Raw genomic sequence first — 9,612 nt, forward strand, 5'->3', positions numbered from 1 at the left:
ACAATCCGGTGTGAGGCGGAAACTTAGTTTATAAAGTGACATAGCACAACAGCAAGAAGAAATATGCTGTAAGGTATTTCCGTTGTCGTCAGAATGGTTCTGGGAACCCCATGTTGTAGTACTGAAACATATGCAAAATTTTTGTGCACATAAAAATCCCGTCTATCAACCTTTAAAAGTTTTCCGAAAAATTTTTGCATGCTAATATATTCGCGATTTTTATGCTGGGAGAGAAGGACAGAGTGACAGTGGGAAAGAGACGGAAAAGTAATAAATACTGGAAGATAGCAGGCAGTGGTACGGTATAGAAAGAGCGAAGAAGACAATGGCATTTCTAGAGGAACAGTGGGACACCGTGGCTGTGAAAGAGTTGAGTGAGAGAACAGTGTTAGGAAAAGAGTACGGCAGATAGTGCCAGTGGGAGAAGCATAAAGAAAAGGAGAAAATGAAAGTGGGTGGGAGCCAGAGATAATGAGAGACAATCTATGACAGAAGAGACAGCAACATTGGGAATGTATGAATGAGAAGATAGAAGCATTAAGACAAAGCAAGTGAGAGGCACTGTCAGTGGGATGAGACTGTAATATTAGGACAGAAAGAACTCTGGCCGTGAGACAGGAGACAGTGACAGAGAGACGCAAAGAGATAATGTCAGTGTGTTGGGCTGACTGAAAGCATGAGAATGGGAAAGTGGGCGTTGATAGTTATGTGGAACTGACAGTGACGGTCTAGTGGGTGTGAACTAATTACACCTAGGGGAGCTTTTGTGTAAGCGATGTGAGTTGAATGTTAAAAAGAGCGCGAATGTATTGGCTTGCGAAAATTTTGAAAGGTGCTGAGGAAGGTAAAAATAAAGCACCTGGTACCCCACTTTTTAGTCACAGTTTTTTACACAAGAGCATATTCTATCTTTTTGTCCTCTAATAGGAGCTTGTTCCACCGGTTCATTCTTACACAAATTATTACTATCAACAGCAACTAATTATACAATATACGTGATTACATCCAACGCAGTACTACTTGCCTTCACCATAAGTAATTCTACTATTAACAATTATTTAAATAAATTGAAATTTTAATATGACACGTTTTTAAATCGGACTAAAAAGTATAAAATAACTGAATGAATGTGAAATTTTTTCTTCACTTAGACTATTGTTTATGTAATTTCGCTACCAATTTCAGCTTATTGTCTAGCGAATATCTTTAAATATCTAGTGAATATATTTAAATTTTCTAACAGTCTGAACTGGCAGTGTCTTCACAATAAGTATCTCAGTTCCTGTCTTGACATTTCTGAAATTTATTTTGTGCATGTAAGGCGCAAAACATGCACAAAATAAATGTTGAAACACCTAGAACAGTTTGTAAACCGAGACGAATTGAGACATAGATTGTAAAGGCACTGCCAATTCAGACATTTGGCAAATTTTAACATCTTCATTAGCCAATGGCTTCATACGCCGAAACCGCTAGTGAAACAAATAACAGCCTACACGAAGAAAAATGCCACATTCATTCAATAAATATATGTCTCTGATACCCTCTAAGATACTTTATCCTAGCCCCATACACATTCCTGACACATTACCGAGCGTCCTGAAAATTTCCGCTTGTGAATTTTAAATGGCTATGAAAATACTTGTAAGATTTAAAATGAAAAACATAGGGTGTATGCAACAGATAATAGTAAGGAGGCGAACTATTCATACATCAATTATTTATTGCATGTGTCCCAAGTTTTTCGTTTTAAATTTTACAGGTATTTTCGTAGCCATTGAAATTTATGGTCACAGATTTTCAGGACTACCTGTGTGGGGTCGGGAATTTGTATAGGGTAGGAGAAATTATTTTATACTTATGCAACAGACTTAAAAAAATACTCTAACGTTGTGCGAAAATATTCACTAGATTCATGTGAATTTCTTGTCAAGTCGCGTTTCGGGATTATCACATCACCTGGTGACCTGGTAATTTTAGTTTTTTATTGTTACGTTATCCCCTCGCATGCCATATGGGCGGCGGGTGGGCTGTCAGCGATACAGCCGATATGTAAATTAATATTAAATATTATTATAATTGGATATAATAAATATAATTGATATTATTAAATATAAAATTTTATATTAATATATATAATTATCTCTATCCACCTGACAACAAAAATTAAATGAGACAAAAAAACAAGAAAATAGATAAGTGTGACGTTGCAATGAATTTAAAACTTTCTAGAGGTGAAAATAAAATGGAAATTTTTATATTTGCGATAGATAGGGCTTGTTGCACTTATAGTTAAATACAGTACTAGTAAAAGGTAAAACGAAACATAATGAGAGCACATTTAAAAACATTTAAAACATTATATCGAAACATTGATATTTAAAAGAAGCATTTTCCCAGCACAAAAAATTTAAAAGAAGTATCTTTTTGGCACTAAAACTGAATTAAATGGTATGCTCCCGAAGTGACTCGGGAGATGTTTATCGCTTATTCATTTCGATCGAGAAATAATCCATCAAATATTCCGAAAAACCGGTTCCAGCTACATGCCCTTTGTTCATTAATAAGACAGTCCGGATTTAAACGCTCGTTAATATAAATTTCTAACTCTTCTAATATATCTAAATTATTGCCCTTATACTCAACATGCAATACAATGAGTGAGTTTTCCATTTTGATTACCTTATGGTTGTGATCTGGCAGACGTACTCTCAGGGCGCTGTAGTTGCTTGTGTAGACCTGTTCCCTAAACCATTTTCTAATTTCTGTACCCATTTGCTTGATGTAGTTAACAGCTGCACCACTCACATTTAATCTTACATACTCCCGCATTACAAAATTTATTTAGGGGGCGGGGCTCTAAACTATGGCGCAAAAGTCGCCTAGCCTTCCATTTGTCCGGGAACCCACCTATGTGTTATCTTTTTCTAAAACCATTTGCAACTTATTTAAATAACGTGTCAGCGACATCGGACATCCGCAGAGAGTACGTTCGCCGTGCCTTCTTCATCAGAGGCACATCGGTAGATTTGTATTCGACGAATTCGATGCCAGTAGGTGCGGTAAGGTTCTTGACCCGTCAAGAACTGTGTTAAAGCCTCTCGAGCGTTTCAGATGCCTCATTCCCAATCTCTGTTTTATATGTTAGGGAAAACCACAGGCGCATCTCGTGGATTGATCATCGTCCCATCGCCTTTGCCACAAATAAAAGATTTGAAAGAGACTGTGAATTTACTGCCTGCCTGTAATCAGTATTTCAGTTAAATTCAGCCCTTCACTAGGTTTTTTCCTTCGTCAACCAATACATTTGCTTCCCTCGTTTCTGGAAATCGAGCAGATATATTCAAGTATTACCTATAAAGGCTCAACCGGGAAAAACATCGTGCAATAGTTTTACGTTGTGATTATGAAACGGAATATCAAGCAAAACCCTCACTAGGAAAAATCTCTGCTGTTGGATGGTAGCTCTGAGGAAGAAGTAAATGGGAAATTTGTGGTAGGTTCCTATGAGACCAAAGGTCATCGATCCCTATGCTTACACACTACTTAATCTATCTTACGCTAAGAACAACACACACACACACACACACACACACACACACACACACACAGACACACACACATGCCCGATGGAGTACTGGAACCTCCGACGGGGGCAGGCGCGCGAACCGTGGCAAGGCGCCCAAGTCCGCGCGTCTACCCCGCGGGTATGAGAGAGAAGAAAGTTATCAATAGTTTTGTTTTATAATTTCCCTCTAAATTTAAACTTGTCAAAACAATGACTGTCTCTTATAGCGCTGCAACTTCGCGTTGCGATTTTCCAATAAACTAATTTTGTGTACCTAAAGGTACAAGCTTGGATACGCTTTCAACATTTATTCGTCGTCATTTGTTCAGAGAACGATCCCCGACGAGCGTGCAGCTGCCGCGCCACCACACAGCTGCGGGCTCCCTCTGATATAATAGCGTTGTAAAAACATTTGTCACCGCAACCACGTAAGAGTAACTATTGACCACCGAAAGTGCACACATAACAACGCGGAGTTCCGCTGGCAGTGTTTGTTAGCCAAACAGCAGAGATGTGCTGCAGCCGACGGGGTACAGGATCGCATGCCACCGCAGCTTCCTGCACACTCGTCATTTTCCCCGTCAGCTGTGCTGTGCAGATGGACGTCATAAACGATATCTACTGAGTATACAGCGAATGTTTCCGGTCTTTGGTGTAACTTAAATTTTTTTTTCATAATAAATTCTCATGTGTAGCTATCAGCTGTGGAGAACATCTTATGATGCTAGACGACTGTTGGAATTCACCAACTCGGTAGTACTCTGAAATTGGTTGGATATTTGATATGCATTGTCTTCTAGAACGACAACAGAATTAGGGTTGCGTGTATCACTGTCACGGCACAGAGAACCGAGTGAACGGTATTTGTCGTGACACAAGGTATATATACTTACCCTTAAGTATCCTGAGGCTGAAAATTTAAGTTGTGAGACGTCACAGATGTCAAAAAATAGAAAAAGAACCGTATGTAATAAGCAATATCATTTACCATCTCACATAAAGCCACATTGAGCACGAATAAATAAAATCACTCCTACTTCGCACCATGGTTTTGTTTATCTGTGTAAGTGGAATTTCTTCCAGTGCATCGTAATGGTTGTTACAGCAACCAGTATAAGCTTTCAGACGAAAATACAGGCTTGGCTGCGGAAGATTTTATTTTCAAATTTCTGTGACGAGTTTCGGCTGTGGTAGGCTTCTTCAGAATATCCGAAATGCAAAAAAATTACAGAAGTAGGTACAAAGAAACGTCTTTATCCCATCTTGTGCAAGAACGTACTTTACGGGAAAAGTTTTTATGCAAATTTACAGAAACAGGTCACGACGCAGACCGTCCATAAAAAATGATTATACGCATGGCAACGAGTAACGTAATCGAAGGATTTTTCAGTATTTATTTTCACGTTCTTCTTAGCCGTCCTTTTCAATCTTAAAATGCTTTTGCTGCAATTTTTCATCTTTCTGGTTCTTTTCAGGAACCCACTTGACAACTTTTCGACATCCTATAGCATTTTGTTGATATATTCGCACCGTGTAATCATCTTTTTGGAGGACGTGCGCCCTGATCTGTTTGTGTAATTTTGGGTAAGAACTTTCCGTAAAATATGTTCTTGCACAATATGGAAGCAGGACGTTTCCTTATACCTAGTTTTGCAATTTTTTGCGTTGTAGATAATCTGAAGATGGCTACCTCAGTCGAATCGTCTTACTGAAGTTTTTGAACAAATACCTTCGCAACCAAGACTGTACTTTAACTTTGTGTTAATATCTTGGAAACACACGAAACTTGTTTTTGCGTGCCCTTTGTTTTGTATATGATGCCTGAATGTGCGAAGAAGATACAATTGTCTGCGTCCCTTATGTTGGCGATCAACGTGTCTCACAAGCTGCATTACCTGTACTCTACGATATGTTAGCTCTGAATTTTCTAGGTACAATCGTATGGTTATAATATTCAACATCAGCATTCTATAGGTCAAAACATATTACCACTTCTTCTTTAGCTTGTCCCGAAATAAATATTTGGCACAAAGTTTGTCTGAGGATCCGAAACAGATAGTTCTAGACAACTAACAAAACTCCTGGATTAATGTTACTACTAGCATAATGGCGTGAATTAAACAGAATATGACGTTAAAAATCTTTGTAATCTGAGTATACAAAGGTTGCTGACTCTTTAAGGGAGGAATATTCAACATTTCTGCAGAAAAGAGAAATAGCAGAACAAGATTTCGTTTTTTTGTGTCTGTGTGTGTGTGCGTGTGTGGAAACTACCAGCATCTATGTGGACACGACAGAAGTCGTGGGATAGCAATATCCACATATACCGATGGTGGTAGCGTCGCTTACACGAGGTATAAAAGGACAGTGAATCGGCGGACCTGTCATTTGACCTCAGGTGTTTCATGTGAACACGTTTCCAACGTTATTTTGGTCGCATGACGGGAATTAACACACTGAACACAGAATGGTAGTTGGAACTACACTCGTATGAATTCCATTTCCGGCGTTAGGGAATTCAATATTCCGAGATCCACAGTGTCACACATTGGCCTGCGGACTTCACTTGACGGCCAAGAGCAGCGCGTTTGCGTAGAGTTGTCAGTGCTAACAGACAAGCAACACTGCGTGAAATAACCCCAGAAATCAATGTGAGTCGTACAACGAACGTATCCTTTAGGACAGAGCGGCGAGATTTGGCGGTAATGGGCTATGGCAGCAGACGACCGACGCGAGTGCCTTTGCTAACAGGACGATGTCGCATGCAGCACCTCTTCCGGGATCTTGACTATATTCGATGCACCCTAGACGACTGGAAAACCGTGGTCTGGTCAGATGAGTTCAGATTTCTGTTGGTTAGAGCTGATGGTAGGGTTCGAATGTGGCGCAGACCCTATAAAGCCTAGGACCCAAGTTAATAAGGCACTGTGCAATCTGGTGACGCCTCCATAATGGTGTGGGCTGTGTGTACATGAAATGAACTGCGTCCTATGGTCCAGCTGGACCGATCATTGACTGAAAATACTTATGTTCTGCTGTTTGGTGACGATTTTCAGCCATTCATGGACTTCGTGTTCTTAAACAGCGAATGGAACTTTTAGAATGCGCCCCGTCACCGGACCACAGTTGTTCGCTATTAATTTGTAGAACATTCTGCACAATTTGAGCCAATTATTTGGCCATCCAGATGGCCCGGTATGAATCCCACGAACATTTATAGGACATAATCGAGAGATGAGTTGGTGCACAAAATCATGCATCAGGAACACTTTCGCAGTTATGAACAGCTATAGAGACAGCATAGCTAAATTTTTCTGCATGGGACTTCCAATGAATTGTGGGGCCCTTGCCACATCGAACTATTGCACTACGCCGAGCAAAAGGAGGTCCGACACGGTATTATCAGGCATTCCCTGACATTTGTCAAGTCAACGTAGTACTGTAAGGGTAACAATAACATTTTCAGGTGTAGATCATGTTCTTGGTGAAGCCGTTTTAGATGACGAACAATCAGGATTTTTGCCAAGGTCTTGATTTTTATATATTCATTGACTTATTCATCCGCGCAGGACCCTTCAGATCTACTCTAGATAAAATCATTTCATTCAGCATCACTTTCATCCCCTGACTAGAAAGAAAGAGGATTCCTAGCTTCTTCACAATCCTATTTCTGTATTAGTAAAGGGGCTTCTAGACGGTTCTGTCGAAACCATATTGCTCAAAACCATACACGTTCTGGTTTCTACGTCTAACTCTAAATAGTGACTGTGATAAAAAAGATCTTTCCAGCAGAAGAAATGTTACAAAAAAGACATAAGTAGAAAAAATGTGTCCACATAGATGCTGGTAGTTTCCACACACACACACACACACACACACACACACACACACCACAAAAAATAAAAACGAAATCTTGTTCTGCTATTTCTCTTTTCTTCAGAAATGTTGAATATTCCTCGCTTAAAGAGTCAGCCAACTTTGTATACTCAGATTACAAAGATTTTTAACGTCATATTCTGTTTAATTCATGCCATATTACGCGATAAAAAGTAGTTTGATCACAACAGAAGGGTTAGGGGCGAAAAATGTTCCATAATGTGCAGTGAATTCTGGCATGTCCTTCACAAACGTGTTGGTAAATATAAGGGAAAGTGAACAGCAAGCTGTTACATCTACATCTTTTTTTCCGGAAGACACCTTGCAGTGTTGCTGAAGGTATTTCATGTACCACTAGCACTTACTCCCTTTTCTGTTACACCAACAAGTGGTGTGCTGGAAGACTAACTTTCGATAAATTTTCAAATGATGTCGAAGCTCTGATTATACCGTCACGGTCATTCCGCAAGATAATATGGAGAAAGAAATAAGCCTCTCCACGATGTAGAACGCCTGTCTTCCTGTGTATGGGTTTGAATGTATATCTCCATAACGCCCTCGAACTTACTTAATCCGCGACGAAAGCGCTGATATTCTTTGGATTTCCCTTTTTAGAGTAATTTCTTCGACCGATGTGATGCTGCTCTCCTTATTTTCGGAACATCTTATGTTTTCACCTCACTCTAACTACTATACTAAACATTCTCTAGATTCAGATTTGTGTATTCTAATCTTTGTCTTCCCCAACAACTTTCTCCTCCACTACTCCTCGCGCTACCACAGACTTATGTCCTTAGTCCTTCCTCATTTCATACGTTATATGTCCACTTTCTTTTTAAAATACTTCAATAGCACTGAAAAGTAAACACATACAGTTTCTTCACGTCTGGATTTTTGTCTCCTCTACAAATCCTAATATGGGTCTCAGACTGGCAACCAGTATTCTAGAATCGTGTCGATGAGGGTCTTGTAAATTACCTGCTACCTGACTGGATTACACACAACCAGTTAATTTATATTAAACATGTTTTATTACTAGTATATAAATCTTATATATTAAAAATATTCCCATGATAAAACACCACAAGGATTTCAACGTTCAGCTGTAAAATTACTATAAGTAAGTTTAGTTCATTTGTTTTTCCTTTTTCTGTTGAAAAGTGTGCATCACAGATATTTTAACATGCTCTATTGTCCTTGCTCCTTCTTCAAGTACATCATAAGATTATTGGCGGAGTAACTTAAGGTGGAAATATGTGTTCTGCAAAAAAAAGATGAAATTTTCCCTTCTTGGTTATTTTTTTAAGTAAAAAATCGCTATTCGAGATGATCCTCGATTTAGTTAATGCACGTTTCCTCAGTGAGTAGATTCCATTCATAGATTGTAATTCTAGCACATTCTCAGAATACCCATGAACGCCAATACAAAACTTTTTCATTGGACTAAAGATTTCTCCAGCCGCAGATTTAAATATAGCTAAGAACTGGTGGAAGGTGGATACCAAATTTTGTGAATAGCGTGGTTGTCATTTCGGTCGTCTACCGTACACGTGTGCTCAATTGCTCTATGTGTGGTGGCAGACTGGTATATGCCAGCGCGGCTTATCTCCAGGAGTGATATTTGATTTCTGCTTCCCGTTACTTAACTGCCTACATAAAGAAGCAGTCTTCTTATGAACTTTCAACAACTTTGGTTGAATTTTTGCTACTGATAAGCCACAAGAAGTGATATATGGATGTCTTTTTATGTTTCCTTATACAATAATTGTACTGCGCAACACCTAATTCAACTACTCAAACAGAAATAGATGAGTTAAACATCTGAAATGAAACCGTCGTAGAACGTAAACGGTACGTTTCCAGCCATGGGTTCCTGTTCAAACAATTTTGTACTCACTCCCCTCTAAAATTCTTAGAAGTTTGTAAGGGGAACTTACGGACACCTTGTAACACGCTAGCTTATGATTCCACTCTCGTGTAGAATAAATTGTCTTAAGTATAACATAGCAATATTTTGTGTGTAGTATAGTGCCACGCTCACTGAAACATTACGAGGAGTTCTGATTGCGCTAATAGCATCCTCTGTTTACGTAATGTGGACTTATCAAGATCCAACAGCGACATACATTGAAGCGCCAAAGAAACTGGTACAGTCATGCGTATTCAAA

The sequence above is a fragment of the Schistocerca nitens genome, chromosome 2 (assembly GCF_023898315.1).
Source record: "Schistocerca nitens isolate TAMUIC-IGC-003100 chromosome 2, iqSchNite1.1, whole genome shotgun sequence".
In the NCBI taxonomy this organism is placed as follows: Eukaryota; Metazoa; Arthropoda; class Insecta; order Orthoptera; family Acrididae; genus Schistocerca; species Schistocerca nitens.